Source organism: Anabrus simplex, chromosome 2, assembly GCF_040414725.1.
Source record: "Anabrus simplex isolate iqAnaSimp1 chromosome 2, ASM4041472v1, whole genome shotgun sequence".
Classification (NCBI taxonomy): domain Eukaryota; kingdom Metazoa; phylum Arthropoda; class Insecta; order Orthoptera; family Tettigoniidae; genus Anabrus; species Anabrus simplex.
In genome coordinates this window covers 315,123,650-315,141,984 of record NC_090266.1, presented here as the reverse complement: position 1 = coordinate 315,141,984, position 18,335 = coordinate 315,123,650, and the positions used below count along the sequence as shown (strand labels likewise).

Here is an 18,335-nt window from a genome sequence, read left to right as displayed (position 1 = left end):
GAAAGCATACCACTATACATTTATTTGGTAAGTTTACAACTATAAATTTGCCTAGGAAAGAAACCACTATACAGTTACTCAGAAAGGATACCACTATACTGTTACTTAGAAAGGATACCACTACACAGTTACTTAGAAAGTATACAACTACACAGTTACTTAGAAAGGATACCACTATACATTTTTTTAGAAAGGATACCACTATACATTTATTTGGTAAGTTTACCACTATAAATTTGCTTAGGAAGGAAACCACTATACAGTTACTTAGAAAGGATACCACTATACAGTTACATAGAAAGGATACCACTATACAGTTATTTAGGAAGTATACCACTATGCAGTTGCTCAGAAAGGATACCACTACAAATTTACTTAGAAAGGATACCACTGTACATTCATTTGGTAAGTTCACAACTATAAATTTGCTTAGGAAGGCTACCAATGTACAATTACTTAGAAAGGATGCCACTGTACAGTTATTTGGTAAGTTTACCACTATAAATTTGCTTTGGAAGGATACCAGTACACAGTTACTTAGAAAGGATACCACTATACAGTTACTTAGAAAGGATACCACTCTAAATTTACCTAGAAAGGTTACCACTATGCAGTTGCTCAGAAAGGATACCACTATACAGTTACTTAGAAAGCATACCACTATACATTTATTTGGTAAGTTTACAACTATAAATTTGCCTAGGAAGGAAACCACTATACAGTTACTTAGAAAGGAGACCACTATACAGTTATTTAGGAAGGATACCACTGTGCAGTTGCTCAGAAAGGACACCACTACAAATTTACTTAGAAAGGATACCAGCGTACATTCATTTGGTACTTTTACTTAGGAAGGATACCACTATATAGCGCCTCTTTCTGGAAACTGCTAAGACTTCATATTTGCGCGGATTTTCTATTATCAGGAATGTACTTTATATGATGTGCCTAGTTTTCTGTATATTTGTTTTTATACAGGTAGGTCTTAAGCTTGCTGTGATGTGAATTTCTAATTAATAGTAATGGTAATGGTTCTCTAGATGAATATTTTCAGACACTGAACAGAGGAGAACTTCCGATGTCATATGATATTATTCTGCTAATCAGAAAGCATGTAGTGGGAACTGCACGAATTCTCGTATCAGCGAAGACGGCGTTCCCGGTTCGAGCACCACGGCCTTCGACTGTAGACGGCTATGGTTCAAGTGAATGTCATCTGAGGATCTACAAATCGCACTTCCAGTTTCCCACCTACCCACTCCATAGCCGCATTTAAATCACCGAACATATTCCAGTCAGTATCTATCCTACATCGTATTCCACTGATAACGATCTCCGCTCCCTTAAACTTCTCCCGTGCTGCATGAACCATATCCCACACATCCCCAACTGTTGGTACCTATACCTGCTTGCCTTGCATTATTGATACCAACGTGTTACATTAAGTCTCTCATTGAAATGTATCGTATGAAGTAAAAGATAGTCGTGAGTAAATTTTGAATCTTAGATAGTCTCTATCTCTAACGACTGTCCGGCTCATTGGCTAAATGATCAGTAAACTAGCTTTCGGTTCTGAGGCCCCCGGAGTCGATTCCCGGTCAAGTCGGGAATTTTAACTGCGTATGGTTAATTTGTCTGGTTCTGGGGCTAAGTGTTTGCGTTCCTTTAACGCACTTCTCTTCATCCACACACAGAACACATCTTATTAACAACTATCACAGAAACACGCAATAGTGAATACATCCCTCCACATTGAGTTAGCGTCAGGATCGGATATCCGCCGTAAAACTGGACCAAATTCCCACGAAGTAACGACCCCAGGAAATTCGGGAAAAGGCTACTTACTTGACTTATTTCCTTTAATTCCAGGAGGAACATAGGGCCTCGACGAAATTTCTCCAGCTTGCTCTATAGTCCCCATTGTACATCACCCCTACAGGTAATCCCCTACTTCATGCCGATGCCCACCTCCCACGACGTGGACGAGGGGTTGGTCTTGTGGGAGGCGGGAAAAGACTAGGAACAACAATAATAATAATAATAATAATAATAATAATAATAATAATAATACACAGAGTGGGTTGGTTACGCGGCTCGAAGCATGTATCTCTTAGTTTGCATTTGGGAGATCTGTTGTTCGAACCCTTTTGTTGACAGTCCTGAAGAATATTTCCCATTTTCACACCAGGCAAATGCTGAGGCTGTGGGTTAATTGATGCCACGGTCGCTTCCTTCCCAGTCCTAGCCCTGGCTTAATCCATCGTCGCCATAAAACCTCTCTGAGTCGGTGCAACTGTAACCAATAACTCTTTCAGAGAATACCAGTCCACAATTAAAAACCAAAACCTACTTAGGAAAAAAAGTGATTATTTTAGACTACAGATATGTTTCATTTTCTTTCCGGAAAGAAACGTAAGCATTGTACAAGAATACACATCAGCCAGCTTCGTAGTATTCGACTCAAACTCTAGCGTTATCAGCCGACTAAGCAATTTCTTAGGATTGCTAACATTAGGGATGGGCTTGAGCGCAGCTCGAGCAGCTCGATGCAGGTCGAGCAGTACTCGAGCAGGAGTATGGCCCGCCATCTATGAGAGATGTCTTTGCACTAAATCAGTTGTGTGGCAATCTTCTTTGCTCCTTAATGTCAAATACCGCATGTTCGTGGTAATAAAATAAGTTTATATAGAAATATATTGAATTATTAATGACTAATCTACTAGAATTACAAAAACATAATACCACCCCTATGTGTGCATCGATGCATTTTCGCAACATGTAATATCTACGGATTGTGAGATGTAATTTAAAAAATCCTGAAAGTTCAGTTATATCCTATTGGACTCAGGACATACGGCAGCAAAATAGTTCTAAATTGAATGCATACAAATTAAATGTCGAAAGTCCCGTCATACCAATGGTGTATTGCATATAAACACGTCTTCGTGTAGGAGAAATAGTATAATAGCACTATAATAAAACTGAAAAGAGTATGTTATTAAAATGATACAGCCAATGATCAGAAGAACCAGAAATGGAAGCAGCGACCAAGGTCAATGATCAGAAGAACCAGAAATGGAAGCAGCGACCAAGGCCAATGATCAGAAGAACCAGAAATGGAAGCAGCGACCAAGGTCAATGATCAGAAGAACCAGAAATGGAAGCAGCGACCAAGGTCAATGATCAGAAGAACCAGAAATGGAAGCAGCGGGCCAATGATCAGAAGAACCAGAAATGGAAGCAGCGACCAAGGTCAGTGATCAGAAGAACCAGAAATGGAAGCAGCAACCAAGTCACGACAGGAAAACCACAGAAATATCACCATGCAGAGCTTATCATCATGTCTAGCAGTCAATTTAATTTGATAACAAAAAGTTATTCTGGGCATATATGGGATTAATAAAGTGATGCGTCGACTACGACTTGTGGTACGTCTGTACTTCTGTAGAATGATCGCTAATTTATTACTCTACTAGCTGATGTACCCGTGCTTCGCTACGGAATTCTCAGAAAGACTTGTCTTCGTGGATTTCCTAATTGAAGTCAACTTAGGCCATTACAAAATCTTCAGTAGGAATGTAGTAATTAAAAACAATGTCATCATATAAAATAATCGATCAAAATAAAACCTCACATTTTCTCACTTTAACGAACAGTTCTACGCTGCCGATCTAACAGTCCAAAGTTCCTATGCTGGAATGACCAGGCCGCAGACAGCCGTGAACACTCCTCTGCCATCAGTGCCTCAGAGTAGGGATTGAATAGCTCGAATGCTATGATGAACCAGTTTGTTACGTACCAGTAGTATCAGAATATTTACGAAGCAGAGGAATGGCATACTAAAGAAGAAAGTTATCTAACTCCCCAGCTACTTCCCGCCAATATTCAGGCAGGCTGTTACACTCAGTATGATCAGGCCAGTTGGCCGTGCGTTTAGGGGCGCGCAGCTGTGAACTTGCATCCGGGAGGTAGTGGGTTCGAACCCCACTGTCGACAGCCCTGAAGATAGTTTTCCGTGGTCTCCCATTTTCACACCAAGAACATGCTGGGGCTGTACCGTAATTAAGGCCATGGCCGCTACCTTTCCACTCCTAGCCCTTTTCCTATCCCATTATCGCCATAAGACCTATCTGTTTCCTGCGACGTAAAGCAAATTTTAAAAAATCTCGGTATACAGCAGTAATCTCATCTTTCGGAGATGAGTTGCAACAGGGACACAAAGCACATCCCAACAAACAATGGCCATTGTAATGTTATTGTTGATCAATGTTCTGAGTTTTCTCTATTGTAGGCCTTCACATTCAGTTTTCTTTCGACTCTGTGATATTAGGGTGTCTTACAAAATTATTTATAGCGTAGACTGTAGTTCCTTATTCCCCGACTTCGCATACCGATTTTCATTAAATTGTGTTTAACCATTTTCTCGTGACTCGGCGTTGATATGGACTTAGCAACAAAAATTAAAATTCATGTTATCATAACCGGTACGGTAAAAATGTATTAGACATAAATGATCCGAAATTTAATATTATATAACTTTAATTGTGTAGTATTTGCCGATAGGACTACTAATAACATAAATATTTGAGAATTAAATTTTAAGATCTTTCCCTAAACTACAATTTCACTCAGCGTGAATAAAATTATTTATGGCCTAGATTATGGCAACTTATTCCCCGACTTTTCATACCGATTTTCATTAAGATAGGATCACTGATATCCTACATATTTGAGAATTACGTTTTAGGCATTCCCTAAACTACCATTTCTCTCGGCGTGAATAAGATTACTTATGACCTATATTATAGTAACATATTCTCCTACTTTTCATACCGATTTTCATTAAGATAGCACCACTGATAACATAAATATTTGATTATTAAATTTTAGGCCCTTCCCTAAAGTACCATTTCTCTCAGCGTGAATAAGATTATGTATAGCCAATATTGTCGCGACTTATTTCAGGACTTTAATTACCGATTTTCATTAAGATAGGGCCACTAATAACATAAATATTTGAGAATTAAATTTTACGCCTTCCCCTAAACTATCATTTCTCTCGGCGTGAATAAGATTATTTGTGGCCTAGATTGTAGCGACTTACTACCGGACTTTACATACCGATTTTCATTAAATTCCCTTAAGCCGTTTTTTCGTGATGCGTGTACATACATACATACAGACAGACAGACAGACAGACAGACAGAAATTACGGAAAATTAAAAAGTGCATTTCCTTGTTACTATGGGCACGGCCGATACAGAAATACCATCCTCTCTAAATTCTGAGCAATGTACAGACAAAACTCTTATTTTATATATATATAGATTACAATGTAGTGCCAGAATGTGAAGAGTAAAGAAAATGAGCGAAGACGGAAGTGTGGCTCGAGTCACAACACACACGTCCTGTTTAGAGCGCGTGCAAGCCTACGTCACGAGGGAATTCTGTGCTGCTCGATCTTGCTCGACCAAGCTCGACACACCAGTTCGTGACGTCAGCACTCGAGCCTGCTCGAGCCGGCGATCGAGTGGCACATCCCTAGCTAACATGCAGAGGAATAAAACCAATCAAGTGCAGCTGTAAGTTCAGTGGTTTCCCCCATTTATGCTCGCCACATTCACAGCAGTTTCGGCTGTTTATAACATAGTAACTTACAAATCTGCACACATGCCTGAATGATCGTGCATATAATCTGAGAACATTTATGCTATTAGAATCACAACCATGGAACACATAGAATGTCATTCTGACTATGGGACGTTGTTTGGACGTTCCAGCAGAAGATGGTCCGAAAAAAGTGAAGGCTCAGACTCATTGCTAAACTATCACAAAGATATCCGTCGTTATAAGTACCAACATACAGTACGTTCGCAACCTTCGTGGAGTGCTCGCTACGTGTGACTCATCCATAACCTAGTGTTTCAGTCGCACGGCTTTCAGTGTTCGTGTAGGATATTTATTGTCCTTGAACTGCAGCTAACATTATCAACTGGACTATGAATGATCCGCCCGATACGGGGCAGATTATTAATTCTGCCCTACAGACTTGTTACAACATCTTTACGAACAAATCCTCTTGATTTTCAATCAGATCTTCAAGATCAACAGCAACAAGCGCTCCCAGTGGAGCAACATCACCCTTTACGTACTAGACATCATGAAGAGGGCAACGTCAGCACCGGCAACTTATCCACAGAACGAGACTCAAGTACATGTACACATAGTAATAATAGCTTTACTATGAAGTACAATTTAGACCCTAAAACTAAGAGTTTTCGTGCCGATCCCAATTTACATATGGGACATTCAGTTGATATGGATACTGAGAATGAAAATGACTCTTCCGACACAACTCATGACACAAATGCATCAGACCAACTTTCTGTTAAAACCCCATTAGATGCCCCAGCAATTTTTACCGGGGGTACACCGCCGTCATCCCGTCTCAGTCAAAATAATAGGTACAATAATACTGATAACGGACCGTTCCTTGTTGTTGAAGGGACTAAGGATAATATGGGGAACTTACATCTGATGTCAATAGGACGATTGATCTTTAGTGAAAATATAATTCCCCGTCAACAAGTTCTGGTAAGAAGAGACTTTGTATCGAGACCTTATCCGGAATAGCAGCAAACAAGCTAGTTGAATCAACCTTTTTGAAGGAAAAACACCTTGATGTCTATATTCCAAGAAGTGTTGTGCACAGGCTAGGGATTATCAGAAATATTGACACGACATTTAGTGAAAATGAAACTCTAAAGGAAATTCAGCGAGTGATGTTCTCATTTACCAAGTGAAGCGATTTACAAAGAAGCTTCCCAATGGAGACACGCGGCCAATTCCAGTCTGCCTCATAACATTTCGTGCCCAACACCTATCTTAACATACACTGACTGACAGAGCAAATGCAACACCAAGAAGGAGTGGTTCGAAAGGGATGAAAGTTGGGGAAAAAACAGAGACGGCACGGGCGAATAATTGATGTTTATTTCAAACCGATATGCAGGTTACACAATGCGCACGGCATCGACTCAGTAGGATGTAGGACCACCGCGAGCGGCGATGCACGCAGAAACACGTCGAGGTACAGAGTCAATAAGAGTGCGGATGGTGTCCTGAGGGATGGTTCTCCATTCTCTGTCAACCATTTGCCACAGTTCGTCGTCCGTACGAGGCTGGGGCAGAGTTTGCAAACGGCGTCCAATGAGATCCCACACGTGTTCGATTGGTGAGAGATCCGGAGAGTACGCTGGCCACGGAAGCATCTGTACACCTCGTAGAGCCTGTTGGAAGATGCGAGCAGTGTGTGGGCGGGCATTATCCTGCTGAAACAGAGCATTGGGCAGCCCCTGAAGGTACGGGAGTGCCACCGGCCGCAGCACATGCTGCACGTAGCGGTGGGCATTTAACGTGCCTTGAATACGCACTAGAGGTGACGTGGAATCATACGCAATAGCGCCCCAAACCATGATGCCGCGTTGTCTAGCGGTACGGCGCTCCACAGTTACTGCCGGATTTGACCTTTCTCCACGCCGACGCCACACTCGTCTGCGGTGACTATCACTGACAGAACAGAAGCGTGTCTCATCGGAGAACACGACGTTCCGCCATTCCCTCATCCAAGTCGCTCTAGCCCGGCACCATGCCAGGCGTGCACGTCTATGCTGTGGAGTCAATGGTAGTCTTCTGAGCGGAGGCCGGGAGTGCAGGCCTCCTTCAACCAATCGACGGGAAATTGTTCTGGTCGATATTGGAACAGCCAGGTTGTCTTGCACACGCTGAAGAATGGCGGTTGACGTGGCGTGCGGGGCTGCCACCGCTTGGCGGCGGATGCGCCAATCCTCGCGTGCTGACGTCACTCGGGCTGCGCCTGGACCCCTCGCACGTGCCACATGTCCCTGCGCCAACCATCTTCGCCACAGGCGCTGCACCGTGGACACATCCCTATGGGTATCGGCTGCGATTTGACGAAGCGACCAACCTGCCCTTCTCAGCCCGATCACCATACCCCTCGTAAAGTCGTCTGTCTGCTGGAAATGCCTCCGTTGACGGCGGCCTGGCATTCTTAGCTATACACGTGTCCTGTGGCACATGACAACACGTTCTACAATGACTGTTGGCTGAGAAATCACGGTACGAAGTGGGCCATTCGCCAACGCCGTGTCCCATTTATCGTTCGCTACGTGCGCAGCACAGCGGCGCATTTCACATCATGAGCATACCTCAGTGACGTCAGTCTACCCTGCAATTGGCATAAAGTTCTGACCACTCCTTCTTGGTGTTGCATTTGCTCTGTCAGTCAGTGTATTTATATCCTAGGAACACGATGCGAATTTCAACCTTACATCTTTCCAGTGATGCAATGTCACCGATGTTTAAGATATGTACGGTATATTTTGTGTTGGGTATTCAGTCCGAAGGCTGGTTTGATCCTCTACATCTCCATTAACAGCTGTCATAAATAGCCTAGGTGTCACTGAAGAGACATACTAGGGAAGTGAGGAGTGAGGTAGTTTCCCATTGCTTTCCTTACAGAGCCAGAAGTTGCTATTACATATCAGTCTGCCAAGCCCACTGAAATGCATGCACCAACTGACTCTATGAGCGATATTTTCACACCATTCAGAACAGGGACTGGCTGCATAAGGAACGGCATTACTAGAATCGCTCATACCTCGGTCACTTTCATATTGTCAAAGCCATGGATGAGACTGAGACAGGTCAATGAAAGTAACAAATTTATTCTAGCCCATACCAGAAGACATAGTGTACTGTAAACACTACACCCTGCCAGCAAAGGCATGTTTAAGACATAACCATTCAATATCTCAATGCAGAGGACAACAACGCTGCAGTATGTGTGCGGGACTCCATGACGTAAGGATTTGTACTGACACTGCACCACCAACATGCATGTATTGTCGCGGTTCACTCTTAGTTACGGACAGGGAGTGTCCCGAGTACAAGAAATGGTCCGCAGTCAAATACCTTATGGCTCAAAACAATGTATCTCAAGAAGTAGAAATCAATATGTACCATAACAGAAGTTATTCTACTGCTGTAATGGCCCCGTCTTTCAATTGGCAAAGCAGGGAAGAACTCCCTATTCTCCTACTATCAGCGGTCCCGTCTCAAGCTGAATCTACCACGCACGGATATCTCGCCGGCTAACATGCAGCTCGGTATCCAGAACAGGTTTCTCAGCAAGTAAACAACCTAACCGTTAATCTCACAGCACCATCAACAACAAATAATGCCTCCTCAAAGACAAAAAAAAACGCCGATGAGAGTGCATCCTCGCACACCACAGCAATTGCATCTGCCCCAGAGAACTCCTCTCCCGTCTACACCGAAACCGAATTATCCATCGATTCAACAACGTCAGTATATTCCCCCACATTTGCCTGTAACACCAATATCCCACAAACCCTATCCCCCAACTACATAACATCATGACAACCGCCTCTCAAAATTATGAGCATCTGATCGGAAAGATCATGGTCCTCATTACCCTCAAGCTCAATCTACAACGCCCGAGGCCTTTAACCCGGCTGTAATACATAACATGATCGCAAGTATCTTTACTTTAGATAATGAATAAAATACTTCAATGGAACGCACGATCCGTACTCGCGGATACGTGCGAGGTATAGGTATATAATTTATTTCTCCGGCGGACAATCTATATTCGAACTCAAGATAACACTTAGTATGGGCCCGGACTAGTAACAAAAGGACTCCCTCAGGGTGCTATACTGAGTCCTTTACCGTATGCCATCTACTCTGCAGATCTCCATCACATGTTTAAACAAACAGTCAAAGTTCTACAGTTTGGAGGTGACGTACAGTATGTGTCTCTGTTATTCGTACAGGCTTCAGTTTCTTATGAAGACTCGTATATTCACATTAACGATTGAAAAATTGAAATAAAACGTACGTTACGGGTAAAAACATAGTTTTTCAATGATAATTCGTTGGTGAAAACCATACTTATTTCCATACAGGCAAGAATATTTTATATGAATGTGCCGGCATCAACGAATGCGTGTACCAGTTGTATCCGTACACATGGACAGGATGATGCCCACTGTTTGTTTGCGATGCACGGAAAAGTGTCAGTGACGGCATACGACTGGTCAAGTGCGTTACTCTCCTTCCGAGTGTATCTGTGGTGGACATGGGTACAGAGCTTAAGAACACTGTACATAAACCGGCACTTAAAGGATTTTCATTACGAAAGATTGGGCAGCTAGTCAAAAGAACACATTCTACGGTGCAATATGTGGTTGATAAACTTAAATACAAAGGCACTGTTAAGAACAAGCCAAGAAAACCCAGGAGAAAGTGTTAAAGTGAAAAGGAAGAACGATTTGTTGTTCGGTTGATAAAGACAGATTCCAAATTAAGTGCACCATTATTGAGACAACTCACGGAGGAACGAACTGGAAAGAATATCAGCAACTCCACCATCCGCCGGATCCTATATCGGCATGGGTACTATGGAAGAATCCCTCGGAAATGCCATATGCAAGTAGAAAAAACAGACGGCTTAGACTAGCATTCGCTAAGGAACATATAAATGAGGAGAAAGAATTCTGGAAAGATGTTATCTGGTCTGATGAGACAACAAAAACCTTCCTTGGGTCAGATAGCATCCAAAGAATATGGAGAAAATTTGGTACGGACAATGATGGGGCGAATACACTCCCAACCGTAAAATACGGTGGTGGGTCTGTAATGTTTTGGGGCTATATGTCAGACAAAGATGTGCGTAACATACATTTCATCGACGGAATAAAGAACAAGGAGGGCTATACTGCAATCCCGTGGGCAAACGTGAAGCAGAGTGCTGAAAATGTGGTGATAGCACCTGTTTATACATTCCAGCATAATAATCAACCAAAACACACTGCCGATATTAAAAAGACATGGTTGATCTGGAACATTCCTAAGCAGCTTAGAACATCTTCCCAGTCTCCGGATTAAAACTCCATTGAACATATTTGGGCTACATTGAAGAGGAATCACCGCAGGCAACGTATGCGTACGGAGGAGGAACGTAAAAGTGTGATTCTTCAGGAATGGCAGAATATCAGCCCCGAGATGTGCAAGAAATTAGTGTATTCTATGCGGCGACGATGTCAGGCAATTAAAAAGTCTTAGGAACATTCCAGTAGATACTAACATGTTCCAGGAACCCTTTATTTGTTTGTTTATTTCAAGTGTGCAGTTTGCTTGTACGAATAGGAATGACACAAGATTATGGGCGCGCTTTTCTTTATTAGAAGCTGTATGTTTGGTTAACATGATTGCAGACAGATACAGTAGATATATCTTTTCTGAAGGCTTTGTTGAATGTATGTTGAGTGATTAAATTCCTTTTCAGTTTATTATTTTCTGGCAGTACGTTGAAGTACTAAAACAAACAGCCCGTACGAATAGAATAGGTACATACTGTATGTATCTACGCATCATCTCAGTCTCTTTGGATAACATGTTCATGGCTAGACGACGCTGCACGGAAACTCCAAACCTGGACATTTCAAACAGGTCTTAATTTATCCCCAACAAAATCATCTATTATTGTCTTCACTCGAAATAAACTCCAGTCAACATCGCCATATGTACATCATGGGCCATATTCCTTCCCCTTACGTACTTCAGCCAAGATACTAGGCTTATACCTCGATAGTAAACTTACATGGAGAACCCACGTTGAGTACCTGGCGACTAAAGTGGGCCGAACGTTAAACATTATCAGAGCATTATATCGAATATGGTGGGGATCTGACCCATCTGTTCTACTATTATATAGACCGTTAATACGGTATGTACTAGATTGCGGTTGCATCTTTTTCGGCAACGCACCGCAGTATGTTCTTCGAAAACTAGATATCCTACAGTTTCGCGCACTCAGAATATGTCTCGGAGCCATGAATTCACATCCTACTAACGCACTACTGGTAGAGGCTAAAGAAATGCCCCTTCAGATAAGACGAGATCTGCTTGCCAACAACCTTCTTCTGCAACGCTCGTCCATAACTAGCCACCCTCTAACATGTAAACTGCGCCACCTCCTTCCACTGTGTGACAGAGGAACAAACAGAAGACTACGGACACCTCTATTGGTCAAAAGCATCAAGAAACTACAGTACATTATAGCCATTACTCTTCAAGATACATCGCTTCCAGTATTTCGACAGAGGTATGAACTTTCAGTATTTCAGCCATCCACATTTCATCTTCCAGATTTTATAATCTGCAATACAAATATCAACGAAAAAGTAACAAATTTCATCGCTGCATTTTGGGGCAGTTATACTCAAATATACACAGATTGGTCTAAGGCCGAAGGAGTCGGTTATGCCTACTACTGCCCTGCACTCAACACTTGCAAAATTTTCTCTCTTCCCAACGAAGCTTCAATATTCATCCTCTTCGTACGTCGCATGTCCGCGATTTTTTCGGCTGGGTGGCGCTCTTCTCTGCTGCAGCTCAGTCGGCCCAAGAATAATCTAACGGGCAGACGCCTCGTTGGCTGTCGCCTCCCCCCTCCACCATGTACACCTGTCTCATTAAAGGCGTGGACACTACCTTCTCGGACCAATTCATCTGTCTTGAACTTCACCGTGCCTGCATCGGGATATGGGAAGTTGTCCGGCTCCAAGACAAGTCGTCTGGTCAAACTTCACCGGATGTCCTGGCCTTCTTCCGAGAGCAAGGTGAAGTGGCTCGTTTCATCACCAGTGGTGCCCTAATCTCCGGCAGACTCCATGAAGTGGTGCATACTCCAGAGAGTCTTTTACATGACCTGCGCTACCTTCCTGACCCCCCCTCACTGTTCAACCCCGTTCTTCTCGCAACATACCGTCCCCCCCCCCACCTCCCACCTCCGTTACGTCTACCAACACTACTCCTACCTTCACCACTTCTGCCTCCACTCCCTTGCCTACTTCGACCGTCATTACCACGTCTAGCCACTCTTCTCCTATAATGTCTACTTCCACCACCTCCCTCCCTCTCTCTTTTTCGAGTCCCTTGCAATCCCCTGCCAATCCCCAGACTACCACCTCTCAGGCTCCACCAGCTCATCAAGGACCATCATCCGACGACACAGCGCGGCAACTCCCATCGTCTCTGAGCTGTGTCTTTCGTGGCATTGACCCGGCCATCACAGAACAAGATATCCTCCATGAACTTCAACTGGAAGGTGTCCCGGCCCGTCGAGCGTTCCGGATCTTCAACGACCACGGCCCAACATTCATGGTCCGCCTTCAGCTCTCGCCTACCACCGACGTCGACCGGCTGATCACCACTGGCGTCCGTCTCCGCGGAAGGTCTTACAGAGTGGAACATACCCGCTCCCCGCCCCGTCATGGTCGTTCTTCTTCTACCACCCCCTCTCCTCGCCCCCCTCCGGTCCCGGCACCCATCCCATCACCGCCAACTATTAACGTCCCCGCTTCACAACCCAATTTTTTCCTACCGCCCCTCCCGATCTGGGACCTTCTTCGTTTACTCGCTACTTCCATCACTAACATGACCACAACCCTCTATTACTTCCTATCTCCATACTACCCTAATCCTTCCTCCAACTTTCTACCGACCCCACTCATTGTTCCAGCACAATATATGTAATATACTTCTGTAGCACTATGTAACATTGTCTATTTCGAATTACGCGCCCGAGATACGTTACTACAACAAATAAATTTCTCGTCTCCTTTCCCTTTGGTGTTCGCGGCGGTTCGCTTCTGTGGGGTGCTTTGCGTGTCTCCCCTGGGTCCCGCCTTGCTGTCCCGGTCTCCCGGCGCCAGTTCACAAACTATCTCCTTTCTCTGGTATGTACGACACATACCCTCTAAACTAATCTCCCTTTCTCTGTTTTCTTCCTTCTCTATGGCCGAAGAGCTCCTTAGTTGAGCTGATGGCCCGCCCCTCCTCGTCTGAGGTGAGGGAATGAAATAATTATTTTGATGATGATGATTCAATATTCACCGCTGAAATACTTGCCATTAACTCAGCCATAACGTACGGCGTCCAGCACTTCAGCAGAATACACATTCTCATGGACTCCGAGAGTGCACTTCAAAAACTAGAACAACCATGCAGGAACACGCGTTCGAATAAATACATCATGGGCATCCCATGTAGTATATACCAAGCTAAGGAAAACGGGAAAGAAGTTCATCTTATGTGGATAACAAAGGCCACACCGGAATTGTACACAGTGAGACAGTAGACCAACTGGCAAAGCAGAGCATTACAGAAGGCCAGTTCCAAGCACTACCACTACCATACACGGACTTCCAAAGCCACATCAAGGAACCGGCTTACAAAGAATGGTCAAATTACTGGGCAACAACTCAACTTGCCCTCTGACCCCAATCAAGAAGCAGACCTCAACCATACAATTTTAGGATGCACTAGATACAAACCACAAGTAACCAATTTATATCAAACGCTTATACAACTCAAAGTTCCACTTCCCACTTCCGCTTCATAGTAGTTAAGCAGCTATGACATCCGTATATATCAAGCAATAGCCGCCAGTGAACCCAATTTAACATTGTGATACGTTTGTTCTATAGTCTGTATTTACATTGTTCTCATCCAACCCTAGTTCTTTTTTTCTCTTTTTTTGCAAAATGCTTTACGTCGCACCGACACAGATAGGTCTTATGGCGACGATGGGACAGGAAAGGGCTAGGAGGTGGAAGGAAGCGTCCGTGGCCTTAATTAAGGTACAGCTCTAGCATTTTCCTGGTGTGAAAATGAGAAACCACTGAAAAATATCTTCAGGGCTGCCGACACTGGGATTCGAACCCACTATCTCCCGGATGCAAGCTCACAGCCGTGCACCTCTAACCGCACGACCAACTCGTCCGGTCCTTCTTGTTTTATAAATCTACAGAGCTGGCAGCATGGTCTTACCGACCAAATGCCAAAATGTTAATAAAAGAAAAGATATTCGGTAACTTACTTCACTCCCCATATCATGTTACTTGCTTCTCGCACATTGTTAGTCAATTACAGTGACGACAAAACAAGTGCACATAATTTCACTTTTGAGACGAACTATAAATAACCGTCATCAAGGTAAGCACTAACCACTTAATTTTCAGGACATAAAAGCTAAGCTATTAGGACCGCCACTCACAGTTTGATTTATAGCCGTACTAAAGTGGTAACGAAGCGATAACATCATCCGGCGTTAATTGTAGGAGTTGTTTAGGACACTGACTGCCGAAAGGAACGTTTAGAAAATAATATTTCTTGTTTTCAATTAGTTCATAACTACGTGACTGTAATACACAAGGTTTAATACAAATGGTAATGGATGGAAAGGGAATGCGTAGAAAAGGACATCCAACTTCCCTCTTAAAAAACGCACTTTCTTCTACAAAATATCTTACACGTCCAAGGATAGTTAAGGTGCAGGCACGAAGTGTACTACAAAGTATATCTATAATTTTGTGTACTGAACACTGGGCACCTCAGAGCTAGCCTAACACAAACTGTTCAGCAGACTTCAGAACATAGGGTGTCGCACTGACTCTTCAACTACTGAACACAGGTACCCTGCTATAAAGTTATCGCGGACTGTTCAACAGACAACTGAACGTAGGTAGCACAGACAGTTCAACAGACTGTTTTTATTTGCTTTACGTTACACCGACACAGACAGGTCTTATGGCGACGATGGGATAGGGAAGGGCTAGGAGTGGGAATGACGCGGCCGTGACCTTAATTAAAGTACAGCCCAAGAATTTGCCTGGTGTGAAAATGGGAATACACTGAAAACTGTCTTTATAGCTGCCGACAGTGGGGTTCGTACCCACTATGTCCCGAAATGCAAGCTCACAGCTATGCGACCCTAACCTCACGGCCAACTCGCTCGGTTTCAACATGGTACTGAATGTAGGTACCTCACTATTAACTTAGAACAGACTGTTCAACAGACTACTGAAAGGAGGGTACCTCATTTTCAACTTAGCACAGACTATTCAACAGACTACTTAACGTACGGTTCAGCACATTTAACTTAGCACAGACTATTCAACAGACTACTTAACGTACGGTTCAGCACATTTAACTTAGCACAGACTATTCAACAGACTACTTAACGTACGGTTCAGCACATTTAACTTAGCACAGACTATTCAACAGACTACTTAACGTACGGTTCAGCACATTTAACTTAGCACAGACTGTGAGTTAATAGTGGAGTTCCCTATATACTGTAGTCTGTTGTACAGGCTGAGAGTAGAATACCTCACTATGAACATAGCAGGGCCTATTCAACAGACTACTAAGCATACGATACCTCACCATTAACTAAGCGTAGACTGTTCAGCATGCTACCGAACACAGGGTAGCTCACTGTTATCTTCGCATAGACAGTTCAACAGACTACTGAACGTAGGATACCTAATTATTAACAAAAGCACGGACTGTTCAACAGACTACTGAATATAGAGAACCTCACTATTAGCTAAGCACCGACATTTCAACAAACTACTGAACGTAGGATGCCTAATTATTAACAAAAGCACGGACTGTTCAACAGACTACTGAATATAGAGAACCTCACTATTAGCTAAGCACCGACATTTCAACAAACTACTGAACGTAGGATACCTAATTATTAACAAAAGCACGGACTGTTCAACAGACTACTGAATATAGAGAACCTCACTATTAGCTAAGCACCGACATTTCAACAAACTACTGAACGTAGGATGCCTAATTATTAACAAAAGCACGGACTGTTCAACAGACTACTGAATATATGGAACCTCACAATTAATTAAGCACGGACGTTTCAACAAACTACTGAACGTAGGATACCTAATTATTAACAAAAGCACGGACTGTTCAACAGACTACTGAATATATGGAACCTCACTATTAGCTAAGCACCGACATTTCAACAAACTACTGAACGTAGGATGCCTAATTATTAACAAAGCACGGACTGTTCAACAGACTATTGAAAGTAGGGCACCTCACTATTAGCTAAGCACCGACATTTCAACAAACTACTGAACGTAGGATACCTAATTATTAACAAAGCACGGACTGTTCAACAGACTACTGAAAGTAGGGCACCTCACTATTAGCTAAGCACCGACATTTCAACAAACTACTGAACGTAGGATACCTAATTATTAACAAAGCACGGACTGTTCAACAGACTACTGAAAGTAGGGCACCTCACTATTAGCTAAGCACCGACATTTCAACAAACTACTGAACGTAGGATACCTAATTATTAACAAAGCACGGACTGTTCAACAGACTACTGAAAGTAGGGCACCTCACTATTAGCTAAGCACCGACATTTCAACAAACTACTGAACGTAGGATACCTAATTATTAACAAAGCACGGACTGTTCAACAGACTACTGAAAGTAGGGCACCTCACTATTAGCTAAGCACCGACATTTCAACAAACTACTGAACGTAGGATGCCTAATTATTAACAAAAGCACGGACTGTTCAACAGACTACTGAATATATGGAACCTCACAATTAATTAAGCACGGACGTTTCAAAAAACTACTGAACGTAGGATACCTAATTATTAACAAAGCACGGACTGTTCAACAGACTACTGAAAGTAGGGCACCTCACTATTAGCTAAGCACCGACATTTCAACAAACTACTGAACGTAGGATACCTAATTATTAACAAAGCACGGACTGTTCAACAGACTATTGAAAGTAGGGCACCTCACTATTAGCTAAGCACCGACATTTCAACAAACTACTGAACGTAGGATACCTAATTATTAACAAAGCACGGACTGTTCAACAGACTATTGAAAGTAGGGCACCTCACTATTAGCTAAGCACCGACATTTCAACAAACTACTGAACGTAGGATACCTAATTATTAACAAAGCACGGACTGTTCCACATACTACTGAATATAGGGATCCTCACTATTAACTTAGCACGGACTGTACAACATGCTACTGCACATAGGGTACGTGATTACTTACGTGCCACGGACATAGGGTCACTTCACTATTAACTCAGCACAGACTGTTCAACAGACTAGTGGACGTAGGGTGCCTGATTATTAAATTAGCACAGACTGTTGAACAGAGTTCTGAACGTAGGGTGAAGACGTCAAAGTTCGACAGGAAGGTGCCATCAAATACGTACCTGCAGCAGCAGTGGCGTAACGTTAGGACCTGCACTGCAGCAAGCCTAGGATTTAACGAGGCTCACAAACTTTCACCACAGAAAAATATAAATAAATAAATTGATTTTGTATAGATGGGTTGAAGAAAGTTTTTACACTTCGTATGTACCGTAG

The 18,335-nt window shown here is 43.0% G+C and overlaps 1 protein-coding gene across 2 annotated transcripts in view; it reads left to right on the top strand.

The window, feature by feature from the left end:
- The window catches only part of LOC136862798 (facilitated trehalose transporter Tret1-2 homolog), a 742,518-nt gene that overhangs the window by 184,856 nt on the left and 539,327 nt on the right, over positions 1 to 18,335 (top strand). The gene's annotated exons all lie outside the window — the stretch shown is intronic.